The sequence below is a fragment of the Odocoileus virginianus genome, chromosome 25 (assembly GCF_023699985.2).
Source record: "Odocoileus virginianus isolate 20LAN1187 ecotype Illinois chromosome 25, Ovbor_1.2, whole genome shotgun sequence".
NCBI classification, from domain to species: domain Eukaryota; kingdom Metazoa; phylum Chordata; class Mammalia; order Artiodactyla; family Cervidae; genus Odocoileus; species Odocoileus virginianus.
In genome coordinates this window covers 11635119-11649918 of record NC_069698.1, presented here as the reverse complement: position 1 = coordinate 11649918, position 14800 = coordinate 11635119, and the positions used below count along the sequence as shown (strand labels likewise).

The 14800-nt window shown below is 40.8% G+C and overlaps 1 protein-coding gene and 1 long non-coding RNA gene across 3 annotated transcripts in view; both read left to right on the top strand.

Moving 5' to 3' along the window:
• The window catches only part of CMSS1 (cms1 ribosomal small subunit homolog), a 373974-nt gene that overhangs the window by 209285 nt on the left and 149889 nt on the right, over window positions 1-14800 (top strand). The gene's annotated exons all lie outside the window — the stretch shown is intronic.
• LOC139031046 (uncharacterized) lies at window positions 10114-12038 on the top strand. The gene is made up of 2 exons (XR_011483464.1): window positions 10114-10332; window positions 10469-12038. It is a non-coding gene; the product is annotated as an uncharacterized lncRNA (long non-coding RNA).

Sequence of the window (14800 nt, the reverse complement as noted above, 5' to 3'; positions counted from 1 at the left end):
TGGACTGCAGCACACAAGGCTTCCCTCTCCTTTACTATCTCCTGGAGTTTGCTGAAACTCATGTCCATCGAGTTAGTAATGCCTTCCAACCATCTCTTCCTGTGTCACCCCGTTCTCCTTCTGCCCTTAGTCCTTCCCAGATTCAGGGTCTTTTCCAGTGAGTCATCTCTTCTCATCAGATGGCCAAAGTATTGGAACTTCAGTTTCAAATCAGTCCTTCCAATGAATATTCAGGGTTGATTTCCTTTAGGATTGTCTGGTTTGATCTTGCAATCCAAGGGACTCTCAAGAGTCTTTTCCAGCACCACAATTTGAAAGCATCAATTCTTTGGTGCTCAGCCTTCTTGAAGATCCAACTCTCACATCCGTACAGGACTACTGGAAAAACCACAGCTTTGACTATACCAACCTTTGTTGGCAACTGACTATATGGACCTTTGTTGGCAAAGTGATGTCTCTGATTTTTAATACACTGTCTAGGTTTGTAGTAACTTTCCTTCCAGGAAGCAAGCATCTTAATTTTATGGCTGCAGTGATTTTGGAGCCCAAGAAAAGATCTGTCACTACTTCCACTTTTTCCCCTTCTATTTGCCATAAAGTGATGGGACTGAATGCCATGATCTTCATTTTTTGAATATTGAGTTTTAAGCCATCTTTTTCACTCTTCTTTTTCACCCTTGTCAAGAGGCTCTTTAGTTCCTCTTAGCTTTCTGCCATTAGGGTGGTCTCATCTGCATATCTGAGGTTATTGATGTTTCTCTTGGTAGTCTTGATTCTAGTTTGTGATTTATCCAGCTTAGCATTTTACATGATGTACTCTGCATATAAGTTAAATAAGCAGGGTGACAATATACAGCCTTTATCTTACTGTTTTCCCAATTTGGAACCAGTTGTTCTATGTCTGGGTCTAACTGTCGCTTCCTGACCTGCATGCAGGTTTCTCAGGAGATACCTAAAGTGGTCTGGTATTCCCATCTCTTTAAGAATTATCCAGTTTGTTGTGATCCACACAGTTAAAGGCTTTGGTGTAATTAGTGAATCAGAAGTAGTTGTTTTTCTGGAATTCCCTTGCTTTCTCTATGATTCAGCAAATGTTGGCAGTGTGAGCTCTGCTTCCTCTACCTTTTTTAAATCCAACTTTACGTCTGGAAGTTCTTGGTTTGCATTCTGCTGAAGCCTAGCTTGAAGGATTTTGGGCAATATCTTGATCGCATGTGAAATGAGCACAGTTGTGCAGTAGTTGAACATTCTTTGGCATTGCTCTTCTTTGGGATTGGAGTGAACACACCTTTTCCAGTCTTGTGGCCACTTCTGAGTTTTCCAAATTTGCTGACATATTGAGTGCAGCACTTTGACAGCATCATTTTTTTAAGGATTTTAAGTAGCTCACCTGGATTTCTGTCACCTCCGCTAGCTTTGTTCATAGTAATGCTTCCTAAAGCCCACTTGACTTTACACTCCAGGATATCTAGCTCTTGGTGAATGACTACATCATCATAGTTATCCGGGTCATTAAGATCTTTTTCGTATAGCTCTTCTGTGTATTCTTGCCACGTTTTCTTAATTCCTTCTGCTTCTGTTAGGTCCTTACTGTTTCTGTCCTTTATCATGCCTATTCTTACATGAAATGTTCCCTTGATATCTCTAATTTTCTTGAAGAAATCGCTAGTCTTTCCCATTCTGTTGTTTTCCTCTGTTTCTTCATTGTTCACTTAAGAAGGCTTCCTTATCTCTCTTTGCTATTCTCTGAAACTCTGCATTCAGTTGGGTATATCTTTCTCTTTCTTCCTTGCCTATCACTTCTCTTTTCTCAGCTATTTGCAAAGCCTCCTCAAACAGCCACTTTGCCTTCTTTTATTTCTTTTTCAGTCACATGGATTGCTTTGCATATATTAAGGAATATTTGTAACCCTGGGATAAAGCCCACTTGATCATGATGTATGCTGTTTTTAATGTGTTGTTGGATAGTGTTTGCTAAAATTTTGCTGAGGATTTTTGCATCTATGTTCATTAGTGATATTGACCTGCAATGCTGGAATTTTTTAATGGAGAACTTCCCATTTTAGTCATAGCTACCTTACGTTCGGCATATCCTATTGTGTGGCTTCTTTCTCATATTGAGATTCTGGTCATTCCCTATCAATAAGAACGTACCTAAATTAGATGTGTTTTGAAAACCTCTGTGAGAGGAATGTTAGGTGAGGAGCGGGAATGGATTTAACTCAAAGTATTCAAAAAACAATTTAAGCAAAACCAAAATGTTGGTTGATTCTATACCCAAGTTGAATTTTTAACATCTTCATTTATCTTCTATATTTCAAAAAGATAAAATATCTAAAAATTCTGTCTGGTCCCTTTATTAGAAAGAATATTTGTAGAATTACTATCTTGTCAACCATTCATAAAGTATGCTAGATATGAATTGTATAAAAATAAATTAATTTCAATGCTGTTTCCCCTTTTTCTTTGCTGAGAATCTCTCTGGTTTCTCATTAATGTTATTAAAAGCCTAAAACCAAGAAAATTATTTTTGCATTTCCAAAGAGATTGGTCATCCAGAGAAAATTCCAGTGTTATAGCTTTAGAGAAAAACAGAAGCCTTTTGAAGAATATATGTCACTTAGCAAAGAGTTAGAGCATCTAGTGATAAGAATCCTTCCTAATACTGTGAACACTGGGAGAAGTTCTATGCTTAAAGAGGACTTCGGATTCCCCACCCCATGCCAAAGTAAGTATGCACTCATGAAGTATACACTCAGTTCAGTTTCAGCTCAGCTAAACTGCCCTCGGGAGGGGGAAAAAAAGATGTATATGGCTGATAATTATGAAATGAGTTGATTTATCAACTCTTATCGAGACTAAAACACCAGTGGTGGATTGATTTCTGTATCCACTAAGCAGATTTTGGGGCTTCCCTTGAGGCTCAGCTGGTAAAGAATCCTCTTGCAATGAGGGAGACCTGGGTTTGATCCCTGGGTTGGGAAGATCCCCTGGAGAAGGGAAAGGTTATCCACTGTAGTATTCTGGCCTGGAGAATTCCATGGACTGTAGAGTCCATGGGGTCACAAAGAGTCAGACACGACTGAGTAACTTTCACTCCACTCCAAGCAGATTTTGATAGCAGTCTCACGTTAAGATCAATAAATTATATATGGAAAATATTTGAAATTAAATTTAATAGAAAATGGAATGACCATATTCTTTGTGTTTAGAAATAAGTTCTTTCTAAACATTTGAAAAATATTTTTAAAGTATTCTCAATCTCAAGTGCATTGTTTCTAGAATTCTAATGGTCCTTGAAACTGAATGCTGAGATTATTGAAGTAAAAATTGCTGCAGCTATGACTGTCATTAGAGAAGAGAAATGGGTTCTTAGGCTCACTGGGCCAAAGCCGCAGGTTTAGAGACTGTCTCCTTTTGTTCGTTTCTGTGTCTGTGACAGTTGTCTTACTGCCAGGTCACAGGAGTCACTCACTGAGTATCTGATAGGTGAGAGGAGGTACCATAAATGTAAAATAATGCCAACCACATTGGTGGTGGTTTAGTCGCTAAGTCATGTCTGACTCTTGTGACCACATGGGCTCCTCTGTCCGTGGAATTTTCCAGGCAAGAATACTGTAGTGGGTTGCCATTTCAAGAGTATGCATATTATTTTAACTGATTTAGATGAAAATTCTTCTAAAATATTGCCCTTCGTGTGCCTTAAAAGAACATACACTAACCATAGTTAACCTTCTTTTGATAACTCAAGGTCATAATTCAGTTCATTTCAGCTTGTGATGGCCCTCCCAGCCCCTTCTGGAAACATAGATCTTTTTACCACTACACTACACAGCTTCAGATTGCTGTGTTTTGGGACTGTCGGTATGAAGACCGGCATATTCCTGTGAGGGTAACTCTCTGAACCTTCCTCACTAGTCTGTACTTCTAACCTTCTGTGAGTGTGAAGCTAAAATAACTGTTCATACAAATATGTATATAAATTAAGCCCAGACTAAGAGGCTCTCTAGTATATGTAAATTCCATGAAATTTGTAGCTTATGCTTATTCAAGGCTCCTTTTTATCCTTTTGCTTATTTCTTGAATCTTTTGAGTTGTTTTACGTGAAATGTTGCTATGAGTTTATGAAGCATGCATTTCCTTTATTCCCTTTCTTAATAGTGCTTCTAGAAACAGATTCAGGTTTTACAACACCTTGGCCTTTGTTATCCAAGGACCAAGTGAGAATTAGTTGTGTCTAAAATATTAATCCTAGTGTTCTCATCAAATTATTATAGTCCACATCTTCCTTATGAACCACTTCATATTTCCCTGAGACTTCTTTTAATTTTGAGCTACAGTGGAGACTTTTAAGTGAATTTGTATTCATTTTTCAAATTCACAGTTTATGAGACTGTGTGTGTATATTCTTAATAAAGGTTTTTGGGGGAGAGACAGATTAGAAGTATGAGATTAACAGATACAAACTGTTGTATATGAAATAGTTCAGCAACGTGGATATACTTTATATACAAGGAATTATAACTATTCCTATCTTGTAATAGCCTGTACTGGAGTATAATCTACCAAAATACTGAATTACTACACTGTACACCTGAAATGAATATAATATTATAAATCAAATACACTTCCATTTTTAAAAAGGCTCCTATAAGAGGTTCATTTTGATTTTCTCCTTTGTCAAAATGATATATTCTGAGAATATCTATCATTAAAAAGCAGTAATATTTTAAAAATCTTATGGCTCTGAATACCAGTTAAGCTGAAAATGAAGCAAGTTCTGGGGAAAAGTCGAACTCAGTTTGTATATTATACAGAGCTGAAAGAACTAACATGTTAGGTCAGCAAAGGGTTCTGAGGGTCTGATATGGTTTAGAACAATAAAAAAAGCTAGATGAGCTTTTTAACATATGTTAGTCATGCTGCTGTTGTTTAGTCGCTCAGTCTTGTCCAGCTCTTGCAACCACATGGACTGCAGCGCACCAGGCTCCTCTGTCCATGGGATTTCCCAGGCAAGAATACCGGAGCGGGTTGCCATTTCCTTCTCCAGGGGATCTTCCCCACCCAGGGGTTGAACCTGCATCTCCTGCATTGGCAGGCAGGTTCTTTATCACTGAGTCACCAGGGAAGCCCTCATGTTAATCATGACAGTACTGCTGTTTTATCACCGGTTACTGCTAACTGTTGGTTAGCTCCTCGCATCTCTTCAGCACCTTTTCATCCTTTTTAACCCTCTGTCCTATTTGTATGCTCAGATCCACCTGGCACCCACCTTACCATATGAGAGCAAGAAGCGCCACAGTAACTGAGAAATGAAATTCCTCTGTATGTACTTTGTGTTACCAACAACTCGCCTACTGAGATCTTTTCTGAAGAGTCAATTAATAAAGAAACCTGAGTCATGGGTCATCTGCCATTTTTGTATTTTGGTCTACTTAACGACCCGTTTTTCTCTGAAATTATTTCTAGATTTCTTAACTGTAATGTTTGAATGTCTCTTTCCAACCCTTTTCTATTTAAGTCTTCTCTTTTTAAATGATATAAAGGTAAACACATGAGGGTGTAAGAGTGCCATTTATATTCTGTGGGAGTATAATCTTTCTTTCAAGCTGTTATCACAGCCTTAAAGAGTAAGAGAATTTTCATCATATTGTCATCTGATTTCATGGATTATTTTCATTTTTTTTAATTCACTTGGAATTTGTGCATAAATCTCAGAAAGCTACACAGTGTTTTTTGTTTTGTTTTGTTTTCTCAGTTAGAGGAAGTGGCTAGTGTGAGCTTAAGGGCAGGGGGAGTGTGGTACAAGGAGACCGACTTGAGATGCCTGTGTATTATATGCAGTTTTATTTTCTGAGTAATATCTCTGATTCAGTAATCACCCTGGGTAACAGCCATACAGGTTTTCTTATTTCCTGGAAAGCCTTACTATAATGAAGAACTTTGCTAGCATATCATGTACCTTGTAATTTTTATTTTCTGAAATCGTGGCATTTGATGTCTTCATTCCCCCATGCAACCTTTCAAAAACCTTGTATCCTCATATATCTTATTTGCTCCTACACCCTCTTCTCTATTTCAGACAATTCTTTGCAACTCACTTTTCTATTCTTCAAGTAAATCTTAAATCATTTGCAGATTTTCTAAAAGCAGAATCATCTCACTTAATGGTCTAGTATCGTGGCTTCTTGGTGAAAGACAACTTTATAGCCAGAAACTGTAAGTTCAAAATCTGTACGAATTTACACTAGAAAGCCAAAATATTTTCTCTTTGGTCCCTGGATTTCCAAAGGAAGTTAGATGCCATTGGCAAAGGGACAGAATTGATTTATGAAGCTCTGCAGTATTTTGAAGGTCTGATACAGAGTTTGTGAGGCCCAGCATTGTTTTGGCCATTCTTTTTTGAGAGCTGCAAATGGGGTGGTATCTTTGCCGAGGCCTAAAAGACATAAAGATGTAAATTAAAAGAGAGGAGGCTCTCTCACCTGACTCTCACCAAGGGGGACATCAGGTTAGAGTTGAATAGTAACTGCTAACATTTTTTGCACATAAGTTTTAAAGTGTTTTAAAACCATTTATTTTTAATGACTTAAAACTTACTAAGTCACTAAATGCATTGCTATTTACTTACAAAGAGCTGTTTTATTAGAAGGTAATGGGATTTTCTTTGTATCAATATGCTCTTATTTTTCAAGGCCTGTTGATTGCCTAGACCTCAAATACCAATGCAGAATTGCCCAGCTCACTGCTCTCACCTAGAAATCGAGAACAGTCAGCCCTTTGCCACTGCTTTTGCTTGGGATCAAACAAAGCTGTTACAAGTACTTGAATTACTGATGGCATACTGTAGAGTTCTCCTTATACATAGTAAGTTCTTTATTCTTTGGAGTTTCCAAGAAATGGGATGTAATATGTTTATACCCTCAACTCTATCCCTTTTGATTCATTTGTTCCTTCCAAGTTAGGCATCTCAACCACCTTTACTTCCAGAAGTAAGCTAATGGTACACAAGATTTAGCAAGAAGCTTCAAGAGAAAAGGAACCCTTTTCTAAATTTCAGGATTGCCTCATTTCAAAGAAAATTTATAGGACATTTTGTTTTATTTGAAGAGTCTAAGTACTAGAGAAAACAAAGCGGTTGGAGAGAAGCTCTCTTGAGCTCTTGAGTTTGAGGCAAGATCTGCACTATGACCCTACTTCAGAAAAGTGCTGGCCGTCCGTTAAGCAACAGTTTGAACAGAGTAGTATATCAGATATCTTTGGTTTGTATTTTTAAAATCTCAGAACAGACATAAAGATAAATCTATAGATACGATTATCTGTAAGTTAAAGGAGAAAATATCTGACACTTTATAAAACTCTTATCATTTTTAATGCAGAAGGAAGTATAGCTTGGGTGCTAGCTCTGTATGTGTGTGTATATGTGTCTGTATTGGTCCCTTTCAGAAGGTGAGAGAAAGAGAGCGGACATATGAGACAGACATAGTTCTACCCATCCTCTTTTCCTACAGAGAAGCTGTAATAGCTTGCAAACTAAACATAATCAAATTCACGTGGGGATTTTAAATAAAAGTAGAGAGGGAAGACCAAGGGGAAAGAATGCTATTAGAATAACTTCGGGTACCTCAGGAGTCCTCCCAGGAATCCTACAGGTCTTTGATTCAGGTTCAGTAGCAGTAACATTAAGGGTGGTCACGGTGCTGTTCTGCTCTGAGGAGCGGACTTTCCATAGGTCCTTCCATCCCTCGTCAGCCCATGGTGAGCCAGGGCCAAGTCCACCGTCAGCCACTGGGCTTCACCGGGCCTGTGCATCCTTTCTTGTTCCTCCGGCTCTGCCTGCATGCTGGTAGGCCTGGCTCTGCCAGAATGTTCATTCTGTTGCTGTGGAAAGGCCTGCAGTTTCTACAGTTGCACATCCTGTTACGGGAACAGCACTGAACCTAACTGGGGGGAGGGGAATCTCCTGTGCCTCTTACATTGAGCCTGAGTATTCAAGAGTCCTTCAAAACATCATTCTCGGTTTATTATTCTGTTGGCTTCACAGGTTCTTCCATAGGACAGACATAGGTGAGGAACATGGAGAAACTGCCAAAACCCAGGGGGGAAGGAAAGAGAGAGATTCCATGCTGCCTGAGTCAGCTGTAATGGGTAGAAAGCCTAAAGATCTCTTTTCTTCAGTGATCATCATTTGTTTTCATTTGTTCCCATGGTTATCTTCCACTGTCCAATTGTTATTTTTGTACTTCTTTTTTAAAAAAAGCATCAGTGAGTGAGCCTTAAGAAACAAAGAAGATTGAGGTGCTCTACCAGACTCAGAAAATTCAAAGTTTGCAACTAAGGTCCCACCTCTGAGCTCCTGCTTCTGTTTTGTTTCTAACTTGTATTTGGCTGATGCTCTGACGCTAGATGCATTGCAACCGTTGGAGAGGCAGTACAGTCTCGCTTCCTAGGTCCCCAGTGGCGTTTTTGCCTGTTCGAGTAACCACACTTTTCCATGAGTTTCCGGTGTTTTATCCGTTTTGAAAGAAGAGCAGAAGGGACAAGAGGGAATTGATGTTAAAGAGATGACACCTGAAAGTGGGAAGTTCACAGATGAAAGTGCGGTACATGTCACCTTCTGGCTGGGGCCAGGTGATTGGGTGCGGCTGTCCTGTGCGTCCCCCATGCAGTTAGCTTTGCAGTGGTAATTCTCCGAGTGTGGCCACTCTGGAGTACTGTTCCCTGTGTTTCTATGGTGCTTGTCAGAATGCTATGACAACTGACTGGCTTTATGCAAACAGAGCCCGGCTCTCAAGAGACCGTGTGTCTGAAAGTCAAACATGGATGGCAGCCATTGGCACGCAGAGGAGTCAGAAGCCACAGATTGTTTTCTCGTTGGATGAACAGCTTAAAGCAACGTAAAGTTAATTGAAGAATTCCTTGAAAGTGAAGTCAGACTAAAAGAAATGCTCTAAGTCTATAATTTACTAAATGGGAAAGGTCTGTAAGTGGTGGTGAGACTAAAAGAGTTTTTTGGGGGGAAAAGAACATTTTTGTAAACAGATCTGGCTTGTATTATTGCCTAGGCAGTTTTAATTATTTGCTCTAATGATGTAGTGAATAGATCTGCAGAAGAATCTCTAATCAGGTAAATGTTGGTTTATGGAGTTGGCCTCATGTAAACCATGATGTCATAGTGTGCTGCAGAAATTATAGGCCTGGTCTTGCTGTTGAAAACTATTATTTCTGCCTAGGACTACTCACACTCTGCATGTCTTACTCTTACAAAACCAAAGCCTCTGGGGTTCTTGTTCTCAATGCTCCTTTCCCAAGTAAATTCAACTAACATTATTACTCATTAATTTATCAAATGTATAATTTTAAATCTTGAGAATGCAGGGGCCGAGTTTAGTTACTAACTTTTTACAGTTAGTAACTTTTAACTAAAATCTACTAAGATTTCTAGTTAAAGAAATCTTTACTTGGAAAGGTAGTAGAGATGAACCTGTGACTCTCTGAAGAAGTGGATCAGGGACATGCCAGACTGTCAAAAGTAGTGTCTGTGTGTCTGTCTGCCCCTACTTCCCACGACTCTAACCCAGTCTTCCCCTTTCTCTCTCCCTCCCTGGCCACTTACTGGAAAGCTCTTTCAGCGTCGTCATTGCCTAGTTCATCTGGTTTTAAATAAGAACATGGGGACTTGGTAACATTTCTCCATGGTTCTTATTCTTTTTTCCATTGTAGTAGAAACCTTGATGTAGGGTCAAGACCTTTTCTTCGATTATAGATCTGCTGATTATAATTTCCTAACATTTTCCTCGCATTAATTATACCTTACTGATTGCATTTTCTGTGGTTTCCCATACCAATTTTGTAAAGTAGAAAAAGGCTTTAGAGAGAATCCTAGGTTTTTACAATGCGTTTTCCATTCTTGTAGAATTGTCTGACCTATATCTGCCTTGATAGCCATTTTAAGTGATGTGCCTTTATCAGTTCTTCTCAATTACTACGTGTAGTTTGTATGGAAAACAACTCTGCCTTTCACTGTCATGTCTCATCAAATTACATAATATTTGATTAAATTATGTAACTGAAAGTTCAACAGGCATTACCAGCCTTGGGAGCAAACACCACTCTTTAAACAGTTGGAAGAAGTTGCAGGGGGCTCAGTGGAGAATAGCCTTCTACGGAGCCCAGGGAGGGTAAGAGGCCCCGGCTGCGTATCCCTGGGTATCGGACCCTTTCCGCTGCTACTGGAAGGGGGAAGGACTTAATTTCCTTCTCAGAGAGCTGGATCCTGGTGACAGAAGTGTCAGCAAGACCTGCGTGTCGCTTCTGTGCCCTGTAACTCTGGTTAGGTTCTAGCCTCCAGCATTCAGTATGTGTGGGCTCGTCCCTGAGTTAAACAAAGGGACCAAATTTTATAAGTGGCGCTCTAAGGTATGAAAACTTCTGTGTCTATGCTCTTCACACTCTCTTCATTTTACAGACAAGACCTGTCATGGTTACAGGACTTCTGCAAGGTCAGGAGACTAAATGGAAGCCGAGCTGGGTGTCCTGACTCCCGAGCCACAGTTCTCCTGTGACACCAGAGGAGAACTGATATCCAAACCCTTTGTTATGCTTGTCCTTCTGCTGGCCGAATGCAGCTTTATAAAGTGCATTTTGATTTATTACCACAAAGTATCTGTCTTGACACTTATGTTACCCATAGTTTTGGGGTTACTGATTAGCACATGTTTTTCTTTAAATTCTCCTTGATATCAAAAATGATCCTTCTTTATTATAGGGAGTCCGTGTCATGAGATTTATTGTTTCTGTGTCTAAATGACCATAATTAGGTAAGAGAGAGAGGCTGGGGGGAAGAATTTTCCTGGCAGGACTTACCCTCCTCCCCAGTCTACAGCCCTGGCCTGTTCATGACTGCTTTTGTGAGAGAAAGCTGCTTTGGGGTTGAGGCAGGGCAGTGAGGTTTATATTATTTGATCTCTTTCACAAACCTATATATGCTGACTTTTCTAATATCAAATAGGAAAGTTTTTTTTAATCACTTTCCTTTTCCCCACCCTTCCTTCCAGTGCTTCCCTCCTGCCCCACCCCTATCAGGAAAGATTTGGTGTTGCCTAGAGTCAAAATGGCAGAAAGTAAAGACCAACTGAAAAGCCTCTTGATGAAAGTGAAAGAGGAGAGGGAAAAAGTTGGCTTAAAACTTAATATTCAGAAAACTAAGATCATGGCATCTGGTCACATCACCTCATGGGAAATAGATGTGGAGACAGTGGAAACAGTGTCAGACTTTATTTTTGGGGGCTCCAAAATCACTGCAGATGGTGACTGCAGCCATGAAATTAAAAGATGCTTACTCCTTGGAAGGAAAGTTATGACCAACCTAGATAGCATATTAAAAAGCAGAGACATTACTTTGCCAACAAAGGTCCGTCTGGTCAGGGCTATGATTTTTCCAGTGGTCATGTATGGATGTGAAAGTTGGACTGTGAAGAAAGCTGAGCGCCGAAAAATTGATGCTTCTGAACTGTGGTATTGGAGAAGACTCTTGAGAGTCCCTTGGACTGCAAGGAGATCCAACCAGTCCATCCTAAAGGAGATCAGTGCTGCGTGTTCATTGGAAGGACTGATGCTGAAGCTGAAACTCCAATACTTTGGCTACCTCATGCGAAGAATTGACTCACTGGAAAAGATCCTGACGCTGGGAGGGACTGGGGGCAGGAGGAGAAGGGGACGACAGAGGATGAGATGGCCGGATGGCATCACCGACTCGATGGGCATAGTTTGAGCAAACTCCAGGAGTTTGTGATGGGCAGGGAGGCCTGGCGTGCTGCAGTCCAAGGGGTCCCAAAGAGTCAGACACGACTGATCGACTGAACTAAACTGAGTGAAATAGGTAATCATCATAGAACATGTTTGTGGTGAATCTAATTTACAAATAAAGGGAAAATATTCATAACTTATGTCTTAAACATAAGGAGGCCTTATAAATGTATGCTGCATTGAGCAAAGATCATATTGATGCATTTAAATAAATTAATCTTACTCTTTTATGGCCAAATTCTGAATTATGATCACTTTGAAATTGTAATTTATGGGTAGAGGGAGATGTGGTACTTGACCTGGTATGGTGCAGAACCATATGAACCAGAGTCACTGCTGGGCACTGGAGCCAGGGACAGTCAAGTGAGTGGCATTTAGACTTGAAGTCAGAATATGCAGAAGAGGGTTTTCTTCTCTTTTCACTGAGAAGAGAGACAGAGGGTAGACCTCTGTCCCAGGTTGCTGTCAAATCACTAATGGAGGGGAAAGCTAGAATAAGAGGTGTGCTGTTTATACCCTGTTTTTAAATAAATACTTTCTCAAAACTTTGCTTTCTTCAGTCAGAATTATGGGCAAGTTTACGGTGTATTTTTGTGACAGTACAGTTATGAGACAACTTTGGGCAGGGGTCCCAGACCCAAGCTGTCTGCAGCAGTCAGGCTGGCCCAAACAGCTGCTCATACAAAAAGCCAGGTTGAAGATAACAGGGAGTAAGACCTATATGCACCAAAGGGCCAGTGGCCCCTCTCCAGGGACCAGCTGCTTCACAGCTCCAGCTGATTTCCATCTTGTGAAAAATGCAGATAGACCGTTGACCGCATCTTCTAGTGTTTTGTGAGAAGATGGAAGTGTGGATTATTAAGCCTTCTGATTTTGAATGTTGGCAACTCCTTTCTTCCACTTGCTTAAGCCGGAAAGTTTTTAGTTGTCCTTGACCCCTCTCTTCCTTTCAAAACCCACATCTAATCCATCTGGAAATCCTGTTGGCTCTCCCCTCAAAATATATTCAGAATCTGATCACTTGTTAGTGATTTCCTGTTGTACTACTGTAGCCCAAACCGCCATCATCTCTCTCCAGGATTACTGCAGTAGTCTCCCAACTGTTTTTCCAGCCGTGCTTTCTCTCTTACAGCCGGAGGAATCTATTTACTGAAGCACAAGTCAGATCATGTTGCTCCTCTGGCTTCCCGTCTCACTCAGAGTGAAAGCCGGGCTTCTCCCAGTGCCCCGTGAGGCTTTCTGACGTCATCTCTGCAGCCACAGTGGCCTCCTGCCAGCTTTGCTCAAATATCCCAACTCACTACCTCATCAAGACCTTCACCCTTGCTGTTCCCTTGCCTGGAATGCTCTTTCCTCAGGTATTTCCGTGACCCGTTCATCCCTCCCAACCCTTTTCTGAAATGTCACCTTCTCCTTGAGGCCTTCCTTGGCCACACTTTCTAAACCTGTAGCCACATGCACACAGACTCACTCATGCACCCTTCCCTTCCCCCTTGGCCTTGTCTTTAGCACGTACCATGATCTAATGCACTACACGTTCTTCTTGTTTATTACCTGTCTTCCACATGACTGTAGATTCCAAAAGGGTAGGAACTTTGTATATTTTTCTGTGCTTGGTCCCTGCTGTATAGTTAACATTATGAAAAGTGCTGATAGATGCTCAATAAATGTTTGATAAATAAATGAATCTTACAAAGACAACAGCAAGTTTTTCAACCTCTCAGTTCAGTTCAGTCACTCAGTCATGTCCGACTCTTTACGACTCCATGAACTGCAGCACGCCAGGCCTCCCTGTCTGTCACCAACTCCCAGAGCTTTCTGACTCATGTCCTTTGAATCAATGATGCCATCCAGCCATCTCATCCTCTGTCATCTCCTTCTCCTCCTGCCTTCAATCTCCCCTGCAGCAGGGTCTTCCAGTGAGTCAGTGCTTCCCATCAGGCAGCCAAAGTATTGGAGTTTCAGCTTCAGTATCAGTCTCTCCAATGAACACCCAGGACTGATCTCCTTTAGGATGGACTGGTTGGATCTCCTTGCAGTCCAAGGGACTCTCAAGAGTCTTCTCCAACACCACAGTTCAAAAGCATCAATTCTTCGGTGCTCAGCTTTCTTCACAGTCCAACTCTCACATCCATACATGACTACTGGAAAAACAATAGCTTTGATTGGATGGACCTTTGTTGGCAAAGTAATGCCTCTGCTTTTGAATATGCTGTCTAGGTTGGTCATCGCTTTTCTTTCAAGGAGCAAGCATCTTTTAATTTCATGACTGCAGTCACCATCTGCAGTGATTTTAGAGCCCCGCAAAATGAAGTCTGTCACTGTTTCCATTATTTCCCCGTCTATTTGCCCTGAAGTGATGGGACCAGATGCCATGATCTTCGTTTTTGAATGTGGAGTTGTAAGCCAACTTTTTCACTCCTCTTTCACTTTCATCAAGAGGCTCTTTAGTTCTTCTTTGCTTTCTGCCATAAGGCTGGTGTCATCTTCATATCTGAGGTTATTGATATTTCTGCCTGCAATCTTGATTCCAGCTTGTGCTTCATCCAGCCCCGCTCGCATGATGTACACTACATGTAAGTTAAGTAAGCAGGGTTTGACGTGCCCCTTTCCTGATTTTCAACTTCTGGCCAGACAAAACTCTTCAGTGGGCCAAACACAAGTCGTCTTCTGACGCAGGGTCAAGAAGAGAGACTTCTTCAGCTGCATATAGTGGCTTGGGGACAGGTTTCGTGACTGCATCACACCTGCCCTGCCCAGAAAACAACAAAAGCCTCCCCTCATCCCTCCACACTGTGTCCTCCTGCTCCAGCCCGCTGAACGTTAGAGCTTGCTTCTTATTTTACCCTCAACGCTGTTTGTCCTGATGCACTGCTGTTTATAATCTAGAAAGTGGTAGGTGGATTAGCTCAGCTTCCCATGTGAACTTTCGAACCTCTGAAGGTAGGAAACATTTAAACAGTTCTACTTGCTTTTCACAGCAGAGTTTAGA